The 12,385-nt window shown below is 41.8% G+C and overlaps 1 long non-coding RNA gene across 1 annotated transcript; it reads left to right on the top strand.

Moving 5' to 3' along the window:
• The first annotated feature begins 6,483 nt into the window (after positions 1 to 6,483).
• On the top strand, positions 6,484 to 6,941 carry LOC141258372 (uncharacterized). The gene is made up of 3 exons (XR_012318308.1): positions 6,484 to 6,544; positions 6,618 to 6,672; positions 6,753 to 6,941. It is a non-coding gene; the product is annotated as an uncharacterized lncRNA (long non-coding RNA).
• The last annotated feature ends 5,444 nt before the right edge of the window (positions 6,942 to 12,385 follow it).

Below are 12,385 nucleotides of genomic sequence, written 5' to 3'. Positions count from 1 at the left end.
CACCTAGCTCTGAAAAAATAGTTGGGCTTCTAGCAGTGTATGGGACTTCTTCTATTAGTCCATCTATACTGACCTCCATCAGGTTGCAAATTAAAAATAATTTTTATCTGCATCTAGCTCTGAAAAAATATTTGGGCTTCTAGCAGTGTGTGGGACTTGGTCTATTAGTCCATCTATACTGATCTACATCAGGTTGCAAATTAAAAATAATTTTTATCTGCATCTAGCTCTGAAAAAATATTTGGGATTCTAGCAGTGTGTGGGACTTGGTCTATTAGTCCCTCTATACTGACGTCCATCAGGTTGCAAATTAAAAATAATTTTTATCTGCATCTAGCTCTGAAAAAATATTTGGGCTTCTAGCAGTGTGTGGGACTTGGTCTATTAGTACATCTATACTGACCTCCATCAGGTTGCAAATTAAAAATAATTTTTATCTGCATCTAGCTCTTAAAAAATATTTGGGCTTCTAGCAGTGTGTAGGACTTGTTCTATTAGTCCATCTATACTGACCTCCATCAGGTTGCAAATTGAATATAATTTTTTTCTGCATCTAGCTCTGAAAAAATATTTGGGCTTCTAGCAGTTTGTGGGACTTGGTCTATTAGTCCATCTATACTGACCTCCATCAGGTTGCAAATTAAAAATAATTTTTATCTGCATCTAGCTCTGAAAAAATATTTGGGCTTCTAGCAGTGTGTGGGACTTGATCTATTAGTCCATCTATACTGACCTCCATCAGGTTGCAAATTCAATATAATTTTTTTCTGCATCTAGCTCTGAAAAAATATTTGGGCTACTAGCAGTGTGTGGGACTTGGTCTATTAGTCCATCTATACTGACCTCCATCAGGTTGCAAATTAAAAATAATTTTTATCTGCATCTAGCTCTGAAAAAATATTTGGGCTTCTAGCGGTGTGTGGGACTTGGTCTATTAGTCCATCTATACTGACCTACATAAGGTTGCAAATTAAAAATAATTTTTATCTGCATCTAGCTCTGAAAAAATATTTGGGCTTCTAGCAGTGTGTGGGACTTGGTCTATTAGTCCATCTATACTGACCTCCATCAGGTTGCAAATTGAATATAATTTTTTTCTGCATCTAGCTCTGAAAAATATTTGGGCTTCTAGCAGTGTGTGGGACTTGGTCTATTAGTCCATCTATACTGACCTCCATCAGGTTGCAAATTAAAAATAATTTTTATCTGCATCTAGCTCTGAAAAAATATTTGGGATTCTAGCAGTGTATGGGACGTGTTCTATTAGTCCATCTATACTGACCTCCACCAGGTTGCAAATTGAATATAATTTTTTTCTGCATCTAGCTCTGAAAAAATATTTGGGCTTCTAGCAGTGTGTGGGACTTGTTCTATTAGTCCATATATACTGACCTCCATCAGGTTGCAAATTGAATATAATTTTTTTCTGCATCTAGCTCTGAAAAAATATTTGGGCTTCTAGCCGTGTGTGGGACTTGTTCTATTAGTCCATCTATACTGACCTCCACAAGGTTGCAAATTGAATATAATTTTTTTCTGCATCTAGCACTGAAAAAATATTTGGGCTTCTAGTAGTGTGTGGGACTTGTTCTATTAGTCCATCTATACAGACCTCCATCAGGTTGCAAATTGAATATAATTTTTTTCTGCATCTAGCTCTGAAAAAATATTTGGGCTTCTAGCAGTGTGTGGGACTTGTTCTATTAGTCCATCTATACTGACCTCCATCAGGTTGCAAATTGAATATAATTTTTTTCAGCATCTAGCTCTGAAAAAATATTTGGACTTCTAGCAGTGTTTGGGACTTGGTCTATTAGTCCATCTATACTGACCTCCATCAGGTTGCAAATTAAAAATAATTTTTATCTGCATCTAGCTCTGAAAAAATATTTGGGCTTCTAGCAGTGTGTGGGACTTGTTCTATTAGTCCATATATACTGACCTCCATCAGGTTGCAAATTGAATATAATTTTTTTCTGCATCTAGCTCTGAAAAAATATTTGGGCTTCTAGCCGTGTGTGGGACTTGTTCTATTAGTCCATCTATACTGACCTCCACCAGGTTGCAAATTGAATATAATTTTTTTCTGCATCTAGCACTGAAAAAATATTTGGGCTTCTAGTAGTGTGTGGGACTTGTTCTATTAGTCAATCTATACAGACCTCCATCAGGTTGCAAATTGAATATAATTTTTTTCTGCATCTAGCTCTGAAAAAATATTTGGGCTTCTAGCAGTGTGTGGGACTTGTTCTATTAGTCCATCTATACTGACCTCCATCAGGTTGCAAATTGAATATAATTTTTTTCTGCATCTAGCTCTGAAAAAATATTTGGGCTTCTAGCAGTGTTTGGGACTTGGTCTATTAGTCCATCTATACTGACCTCCATTAGGTTGCAAATTAAAAATAATTTTTATCTGCATCTAGCTCTGAAAAAATATTTGGGCTTCTAGCAGTGTGTGGGACTTGTTCTATTAGTCCATCTATACTGACCTCCATCAGGTTACAAATTAAATATAATTTTTTTCTTCATCTAGCTCTGAAAAAATATTTGGGCTTCTAGCAGTGTGTGGGACTTGGTCTATTAGTCCATCTATACTGACCTCCATCAGGTTGCAAGTTAAAAATAATTTTTTTCTGCATCTAGCTCTGAAAAAATATTTGGGCTTCTAGCAGTGTGTGGGACTTGGTCTATTAGTCCATCTATACTGACCACCATCAGGTTGCAAATTAAATATAATTTTTTTCTGCATCTAGCTCTGAAAAAATATTTGGGCTTCTAGCAGTGTGTGGGACTTGTTCTATTAGTCCATATATTCTGACCTCCATCAGGTTGCAAATTGAATATAATTTTTTTCTGCATCTAGCTCTGAAAAAATATTTGGGCTTCTAGCCGTGTGTGGGACTTGTTCTATTCGTCCATCTATACTGACCTCCACCAGGTTGCAAATTGAATATAATTTTTTTCTGCATCTAGCACTGAAAAAATATTTGGGCTTCTAGTAGTGTGTGGGACTTGTTCTATTAGTCAATCTATACAGACCTCCATCAGGTTGCAAATTGAATATAATTTTTTTCTGCATCTAGCTCTGAAAAAATATTTGGGCTTCTAGCAGTGTGTGGGACTTGTTCTATTAGTCCATCTATACTGACCTCCATCAGGTTGCAAATTGAATATAATTTTTTGCTGCATCTAGCTCTGAAAAAATATTTGGGCTTCTAGCAGTGTTTGGGACTTGGTCTATTAGTCCATCTATACTGACCTCCATTAGGTTGCAAATTAAAAATAATTTTTATCTGCATCTAGCTCTGAAAAAATATTTGGGCTTCTAGCAGTGTGTGGGACTTGTTCTATTAGTCCATCTATACTGACCTCCATCAGGTTGCAAATTAAATATAATTTTTTTCTTCATCTAGCTCTGAAAAAATATTTGGGCTTCTAGCAGTGTGTGGGACTTGGTCTATTAGTCCATCTATACTGACCTCCATCAGGTTGCAAATTAAAAATAATTTTTATCTGCATCTAGCTCTGAAAAAATATTTGGGCTTCTAGCAGTGTGTGGGACTTGTTCTATTAATCCATCTTTACTGACCTCCATCAGGTTGCAAAATCAATATAATTTTTTCTGCATCTAGCTCTGAAAAAATATTTGGGCTTCTAACAGTGTGTGGGACTTGGTCTATTAGTCATTCTGGACTCTAACCATTACCAGCTTGAAGCCGCCCGTATCCTAAATGATACACGCACTTATAAAATCCTAAAGAAAGACCCCACTAACGCTTATAAACTCGAATTAAAGGGCCTAACATCAAAAGGCCTAGAATTCGGATATATAAACAAACAGGAGTTTGATTATATCAACATCACCCATCCAAGGACCGCCGTTTTTTATTATTTACCTAAGATACACAAATCCCTTTCTAATCCTCCAGGGAGACCCATTATATCTGGCATACATTGCCTCACCTCTAATTTATCAAGATTTGTGGACCATCACCTCCAAAACCTTGTCCAAAAACTCCCCTCGTATATTAAGGACAGCAAACATTTATTACAACTACTGCAGAAAATCGTTTGGAAGGACAACTATATACTGGGTACCCTGGACATTACTGCTCTCTACACGGTTATACAACACGATAAAGGATGTGAATCAGCCGCCTACTACTTATCTCATTCCAGTCAAACACCATCAGAACAAATCTCTTTTCTAAAGGACTGTATGTACTTCATTTTGACACACAACTATTTTGTACACAACGAGCACTACTATACCCAGCAATGGGGCACCGCAATGGGGACCAGGTTTGCCCCCAGTTATGCCAATTTATACGTAGGTAGATGGGAAGAGACCGCCATCTACTCTGGAGGCACACTACGCACAAACCTGGTCCTCTGGTACAGATTTATTGATGACATCATATTCATCTGGTCAGGAGATCAAATGTCACTCAATCAGTTCCTGCTAGATATTAATAAAAACGATTACTATTTGGAATTTACATCTCATATTAGTCCCAACCAAATTAACTTCCTAGACCTAGATATATACATCGACAAAGGATGTTTACAAACTCGAACCTACTCTAAACCCACGGACGCTAACAGCTTTATTCCATTAGATAGCTGCCATCTGCCACAATGGTTGCTTAATATACCACAAAGTCAATATACTAGGCTCCACCGAAACTGCTCTCTATCTCAAGACTTCGAAATTGAAGCAAATGCTCTCACAAAAAAATTCTTGGAAAAAGGGTATCAAGCCACATTTTTGGAAACAACAAAAGACAGAATCCAAAAAATCCCTAGGAGCAGGCTACTGAAAGACAAAGAGCCTAATCCCAAATCCACTGACCACGTTACAATTATAGACATCCCCATAATTTTACAATATAACTCAAATATCCATTTTATTCGTAAAATTGTAACAAAACACTGGGACTTACTTAGAGACGATAAAATCTTAGGGAGCAAATTAGCGCCAACCCCGAGATTCGTCTTTAGAAAAGCCCAAAATTTGGGGAACTTAATTGCTCCTTCTGTGCGCAATCCACCCAAGCACTATAATCACTCCAATACACTCACTAAAAATTTGAGAGGCTTTTTTCCATCTAGAAAATGTAAAGCCTGCAAACACTCACTCACGTCCAAACAAACAAATATCACCATACCACATAAGGAATACACAATTAATGACTTTATCACATGTTCCACACCTGGTGTCATTTACTATTTAAAATGTCCATGCGATAAGGTGTACATAGGACGTACTACACGTCCCATGTTCAAACGCATAAATGAACACCTAAGGAACATTACAAACCAATTTCAAGGACACCCCCTTTCAGTTCATTATGCTGAAATACACGGAGGAAAAATTACAGGCACCAAAATAGTAGGCTTAGAGACTGTTCCAAAAAATTGGAGAAAAGGCAACTACATAAAAATGATGTCAAAGAGAGAAAGTTTCTGGATCTTTGAATTGGACACTTTGAAACCTAAGGGACTTAATGCAGAGATTGAGATCTTTGCTTTTAACGAAGACTGACTGCTGTTCCAGCCTTTTTTTTTTTTTTTTCTATCAATTAACCATCAAGTATAAAAAGGACCATGGGCAGAAGAACAACCATCCCTGATGAAGAAAGCCGGAGCTTTCGAAACTAGTAGGAATTGGTCCTTCTGCCACACCGTCTTCCATTGAATCACGTGATCTACACGTGACTGTGACGTCACATCAGGTCCTCCTAGGTCCTGCACCAGTTCCACAATTACACGTGCGGTAAGGTACAGAGCAGTAGTCGCCGGCTGGGACTCTGCTCCTGCATCCCCCGCCCATCCTCCTCTCCAGCTACCCACCCGGGGGACTCCACCATAGGAACGGAGGTAAGAACCGCCCTTTCATCTCCGCTCAGACGGACACTCGAAGACGCAGGCTTCCACCTTCAACATCCAGAAGGTAAGCCCCAAAATCTCCTACCATCAAGCTTCATCATTATCATTCAAGAAACGCGCACTGACCACTACAGCAAAGATCTCTTCTACCAAGGAGGTAGGCTGCAAAACCTCCGACGCTCTAGCCTACCATAAACAACCAATATAGTCGGCACTCTCTTTTCCCTCCCCCAGATTTCACCCTATTTGTTCCAAGTCCCTCAGTACATTAAGTGAACTGCCATTCAGTGCCATTTTTTTTTTTTTTTAACCTCCATTCTTATTCCCTCCTCAGATCACCTAAGTGATCCAAGCATCATCCTATTGATCATAACAGCCAATTGGACTTTGGGGGTCATACCCACCCCCCCCTCCCAGCCAGAACATCGGTCCTTTTACCACCTAGGAGCGTGCCCCTATTTTTGGGACCACACACGTTCCCCATTCAAGCAAGTAATAACCTCTACCTCCATCATTTAGAATCAACAATCAACCTCATCCCTATTTTCACCTTGTATTCTCCCATCTACACAGGTCTCCAAAGATCCTTTTAACATCTATTAGTGGGCTCACTCTTCATCCTACCTAACAAGGCTCACATCCATCTTTACTGGTAACTACCATTTACACTCCACTTATTTGTTTGCTAGCATTATACTGATTTTTCTTGTTTATACCTTTCACAGTGTCTTCACAAGGCCTCCCGCCACTTGAGTACTTACACCAAACCTAGTACCTTAGGTAACTACCATTCATCTCTATTCAGCTATTACATCAGTTACCTTCCCTATATTAATTTCCCCCTCCTCCGTTTTTTCTAGACCCAGCAACTGGACTGTCACCCATACTTTGGCCCCCGCTTCCTACTATTATACAAGCGGACTCTTACGAACTGCTAACCAGCTGACTAACCAGGATCTGACAAGGACTTCACTTGCACCTTTTATTCCACGCCGATACCCACCATTTATCTCAATCATTGTCATTACCTCTAGCCATTTTAATATTTTATATTCGTGGTACTTTTAAATTTCTATATTAAATTGTCATTGTCCTTTTAAACTTTACCATTAAATTGTTATTTTAATTTACCAATCTATTTAGGTTGTTATTCAGCCGCTTTTATATACCTGCTAACACCAGAGATCTAATTACTTTGGCCCACAGGGCAGCGCAAATTAATCTAGTTTTAAAAATAATTTTTATCTGCATCTAGCTCTGAAAAAATATTTGGGCTTCTAGCAGTGTGTGGGACTTGTTCTATTAGTCCATCTATACTGACCTCCATCAGGTTGCAAATTCAATATAATTTTTTTCTGCATCTAGCTCTGAAAAAATATTTGGGCTTCTATCAGTGTGTGGGACTTGTTCTATTAGTCCATCTATACTGACCTCCATCAGGTTGCAAATTGAATATAATTTTTTTCTGCATCTAGCTCTGAAAAAATATTTGGGCTTCTAGCAGTGTGTGGGACTTGGTCTATTAGTCCATCTATACTGACCTCCATCAGGTTGCAAATTGAATATAATTTTTCTCTGCATCTAGCTCTGAAAAAATATTTGGGCTTCTAGCTGTGTGTGGGACTTGGTCTATTAGTCCATCTATACTGACCTTCATCAGGTTGCAAATTAAAAATATTTTTTTTCTGCATCTAGCTCTGAAAACATATTTGGGCTTCTAGCAGTGTGTGGGACTTGTTCTATTAGTCCATCTATACTGACCTCCATCAGGTTGCAAATTGAATATAATTTTTTTCTGCATCTAGCTCTGAAAAAAATTTGGGCTTCTAGCATTGTGTGGGACTTGGTCTATTAGTCCATCTATACTGACCTCCATCAGGTTGCAAATTCAATATAATATTTTTCTGCATCTAACCCAGCCAATAGTTTTGGCCTACTACCACAGTTTGGCCCCTCTGCTCTGCTCGGTTCCCATCCATTGTTTTTTTGTGTAAACAACTCCAGAGTTGTGAATTAGTTAACCAACAAAATGAGTGGAAAAAGGCCTGCTGCTGGTGGAAAGGGGAAAAGGCGTGTTGGGAAGGGGAAAAAGGTTGTGTCCGTGGGGTAGGTGTTAAAGCAACAGTAACATCTGCAGAAGAAAGACCATCTTCCAGCCAAACTAAAATGTCTACTTCTTTTAGCGGACAATGTGATAAGATCCCTTTCTTACGGCCACGCCAATCGCTACAAATTCCAGATGAGGCACAAAAACAGCAGGTTCTTCAACGGATATCAAGTGCTCCTTTAAGTGGGCTCTCCTCCACATCAACTTCAACATCACAAATACTCCAGTCCTCAAAGGTGTCACCCCAATCGCACTTGCTTCCTCACAGCTCCCAAATCTCCAGATGCCCGTCTGAGTATGAGGTAGAACAGATGGTTGAGTCTGCAGAGCTGTTTACTCATACTATAGCCTGGGAATCAGAGGTCGGCTCCAGCGCTTCTGTGAATCCAGATGAGGAAATGATCTGCACTGATGCCCAGAATCTTTATGAGTCGGATCCAGGACCAGACGCAGACGGTTCTGACCATAATGTAGACCCTCATTCCCAAACTGTAACTCATGTTGCTGGAGACAATGAGGAAGACGATGATGAGACTCAAATACCTGATTGGAGCGACAACTTTAGTTTTTTGTCAGGGCAGGAACAGGTTGGCTCTGAGGACGACGGGTGTGATAACGCACAGGGTGATGATGATGAGGTTGGAGATCCCACTTACTGTCAACCCACAGTCAGCCAAGAGATGAGGTCAGCAGAGGAGGTGGAGGAGAATGCTAGTGACGACGAGGTCAGGTTGCGCCTTCCTGGACAGAGACGTAGTACTGGAAGCACGTCAACAACTGCATCCTCAAACACAACTCTGCCTCTCACCACAAGTCGTGGTGGCTCTTCAGGTCGCATGGGTGCTAAGCCTTGCATAGCCTGGGCATTTTTTCAGATCGATAAAGATGACCCAACTCGTGTTATCTGTAACATTTGTCAGCAAAAGCTAAGTAGAGGCCAAAAAATACATAGTTTGAGTACTTCATGAATGAACCGGCACATGGACATGAAGCATAAGTTGCAGTGGGAAGCTCACTGTGTTACAATGCGGCCTAGCCGGCCGGGCCAACCGCCGTCTGCCATATCTTGTGCATCCGCGGCCTCTTCATCCTCTGTGACTGGGGGGACAGCAGTCACACCTGTTTTGGGACACAGACCTGCCACCTCTTTACCCGCAACAGCAAGCGTGATTGGCAGGTCATCATTTTCTTTGGAGGTGGTAACACCAGCTGGTGTTGAGCGCTGTCTGACATCGATACCACCACTTTTGGATCAAGGCAACCTAACATGTCCGCCTGCATCTTCCTCACAGACCGGCAGTTTGCCGGGGACACCCTTATCAACCCCGTCTAAGCTCAATAGCCAGCCCTCGGTCCCTCAGATGTGGACAAGTAAAAGACCATTTCCTCCTAGCCATGAGAAAGCTAAGAGGTTGAATTTCACCATCTGCAAGCTCTTGGCTACAGAAATGCTGCCTTTCCGCCTGGTGGACACAGAGGATTTTCGAGACCTTATGTCCGTCGCAGTGCCCCAGTACCAGATGCCCAGTCGGCACTACTTCTCAAAGAAAGGTGTGCCTGGTCTCCACCAGCATGGCGCACACAACATCACCGCTTCTTTGAGAAACTCTGTGTGTGACAGGGTGCATTTCACCACAGACACTTGGACGAGTAGGCATGGACAGGCCCTGGTGCAATACGTTCTGACGTATAGCCTGGGCCAATGAGATCCAGAGGTGGGGCAAATCACGCTGGAGGAGTGGTCTCAGATCAGGGACCTATGCACCCTTCTGCACAGTTTTGAAATGGCGATGAAGATGTTTAGTGCTGACGATGTCATTATCAGCATGACTATTCCGGTGATTTACATGCTGGAGCACATGTTAAACAGAATTCGGAGTCAGGTGGTGGCACAAGAGGAGGTGGAGGAAGTAGAGGAGGAGGAGTTGTATGCGGAAGGGCTAACATCTGCAAGGTCCAGACGGTCGGCAGCACCAAGGCGGCAGGCATGTGAGGGTGGGGGAGATGGTTTTACCAGGGCGCATGGTAGCAGCCAAACTAGTGAGGAAGGTGCAGGAGCCCAGGAAGAAGTGGAGGACGAACTGATGGAAGACTCATCAGATGAGGGAGACCTTGATCACATTTCTGTTGTGCGAGGTTGGGGGGAGAGGACAGAGGAAGGAAGCATGATTGTTACCTCGCCACCAACACAACAGGGACTTGGTGCTCCTGGATGCGCAACACACATGAGTGCCTTCTTGCTGCACTACCTGCAACATGACCCTCGAATTGGGAGAATTAGAAATAATCCTGACTACTGGGTTGCCACACTGTTAGATCCCCGGTACAAAAGTAAATTTGCAGAAATTATTCCTGCCATAGAAAGGGATGCACGCATGCAGGAGTATCAGCAGAGACTGTTGCAGAATCTTACATGTGCTTTTCCACATAACACCAGTGGTGCACGTAGTGAATCTCACAGTTCCAACTTGCCAACCGTGGGACCGTCGAGTGTTCAGCACTCAGACCATAACAGAAACACAGTATCTGCTGGTAACATCAATTTTGCGGAATCATTTCACCACTTTTTTAGCCCATCCTTTGCAAGGCCACAGGAGACAAGAAGTCTGACACATAGTCAACGCCTAGAGACGATAATACAGGAGTATCTCCAAGTAAACATTGAAGCCATGACTGTGTCACTGGACCCTTGCTCTTTTTGGGCTTCCAATCTGGATAAATGGCCGGAGCTAGCCACTTACGCCTTGGAGATCTTGTCATGCCCCGCAGCCAGCGTTCTGTCTGAACGTGTGTTCAGCGCTGCTGGTGGTGTGCTGACAGATAAGCGCACGCGGCTCTCCACTGATAATGTAGACAGACTCACGTTCATAAAGATGAACAAATCATGGATCCGAAACGACTTTTCTACCCCTGTGTCATCCTGGGGAGAGTAAAAGCTTGATGATTGGTTAAAATCACCTCACCAACCGTTTTAAGCTTTCAAATTACTAATCATGTTTATCTGTATCTTGGCTGGAAAATAATTTGGGCTTTGTAGCAGTGTGCAGCACTGATTCTAATAGGCCATCTATACTAAGCTCCACCAGATTTAAAATTACTAATCATGTTTATCTGTATCTTGGCTGGAAAGTAATTTGGGCTTTGTAGCAGTGTGCAGTACTGATTCTATTAGGCCATCTATACTAAGCTCCACTAAACTTAAAATTAATAATAATTTTTAGCTGCATCTAGCCCGGAAAATAATTTTGGGGCTCCGAGATGCGCAAGACACATAAGTGCCTTCTTGCTGCACTACCTGCAACATGACCCTCAGATTGTCAGAATTCGAAGTAATCCTTACTACTGGGTTGCCACACTCTTAGATCCCCCACACTCTTCGATCAACCTTTTCATTTTAATAAAGACCAAAAAAATGGTCATTTTTGAAATTATAAGCATTTGCAGGTTATTAGAAACTGAAATCAAACAGTTTTCAACTCAAAACTTTATTCTAGGTGATGTTACATTTGCGCATAGGACCCCTTGTTCGAAAGGAGCTTCTGAACTCTCTCGTCCATTGAATTTGTCAGGTTTTGGATGGTTTCTGCTTCAATTGTTTTGCATGAGGACAGAATACCCTCCCAGAGCTGTTGCTTAGATGTGAACTGCCTCCCGCCATCATAGACACTCCTTTTGATGATGCTCCAGAGGTTCTGAATAGGGTAGAGGTCAGGGGAGCATGGGGGTCACACCATAAGTTTGTCCCCTTTTATGCCCATATCAGCCAGAGATGCAGATGTGTTATGTGCAGCATGAGACGGTGCATTATCATGCATGAAAATGATCTTGCTGTGGAATACACGGTTCTTCTTCTTGAACCATGGCAGGAAGTGCTGTTTGAGAAACTCCACATACATTATGGAGTTCATCTTTACCCCTTCAGGGATCCTAAAGGGGCTGACAATCTCTCTCCCCATGATTCCAGCCCAAAACATTACTCCACCTCCTCCTTGTTGGCGCTGTAGCCGTGTTTGCGTGGGGTGTCCATCAACCAGCCATCCTCCACTCCATCCATCTGGACCATCGAGCGCTGCACGGCACTCATCCGTGAACAAAACAGTTTTGAAATCAGTCTTCATGTAATGTTTGGCCCACTGGAGCCGTTTCTGCTTGTGTGAAGTGGATAGAGGAGGTCGACAGGATGGCGTATGCACAGCTGCAAACCTCTGAAGGACCCTGCATCTTGTTGTTCGGGGGACGTTGGAGGCACCAGCAGCTTCAAAAACTTGTCTGCTGCTATGTCAAGGATTTTTGCCGCTGCTCTTTTAACCTGACATAATTGCCTGTAGGAAAGAGTCCTCAATTTGCCCTTATCAGCACGCACACGTGTGTACTGTGAATCAGCTA

This window comes from Phyllobates terribilis, unplaced genomic scaffold (genome assembly GCF_046119375.1).
Source record: "Phyllobates terribilis strain yellow unplaced genomic scaffold, ASM4611937v1 Scaffold_3__8_contigs__length_932513732, whole genome shotgun sequence".
Taxonomy (NCBI): Eukaryota; Metazoa; Chordata; class Amphibia; order Anura; family Dendrobatidae; genus Phyllobates; species Phyllobates terribilis.
This window is presented reverse-complemented; position numbering and strand designations above follow the sequence as displayed.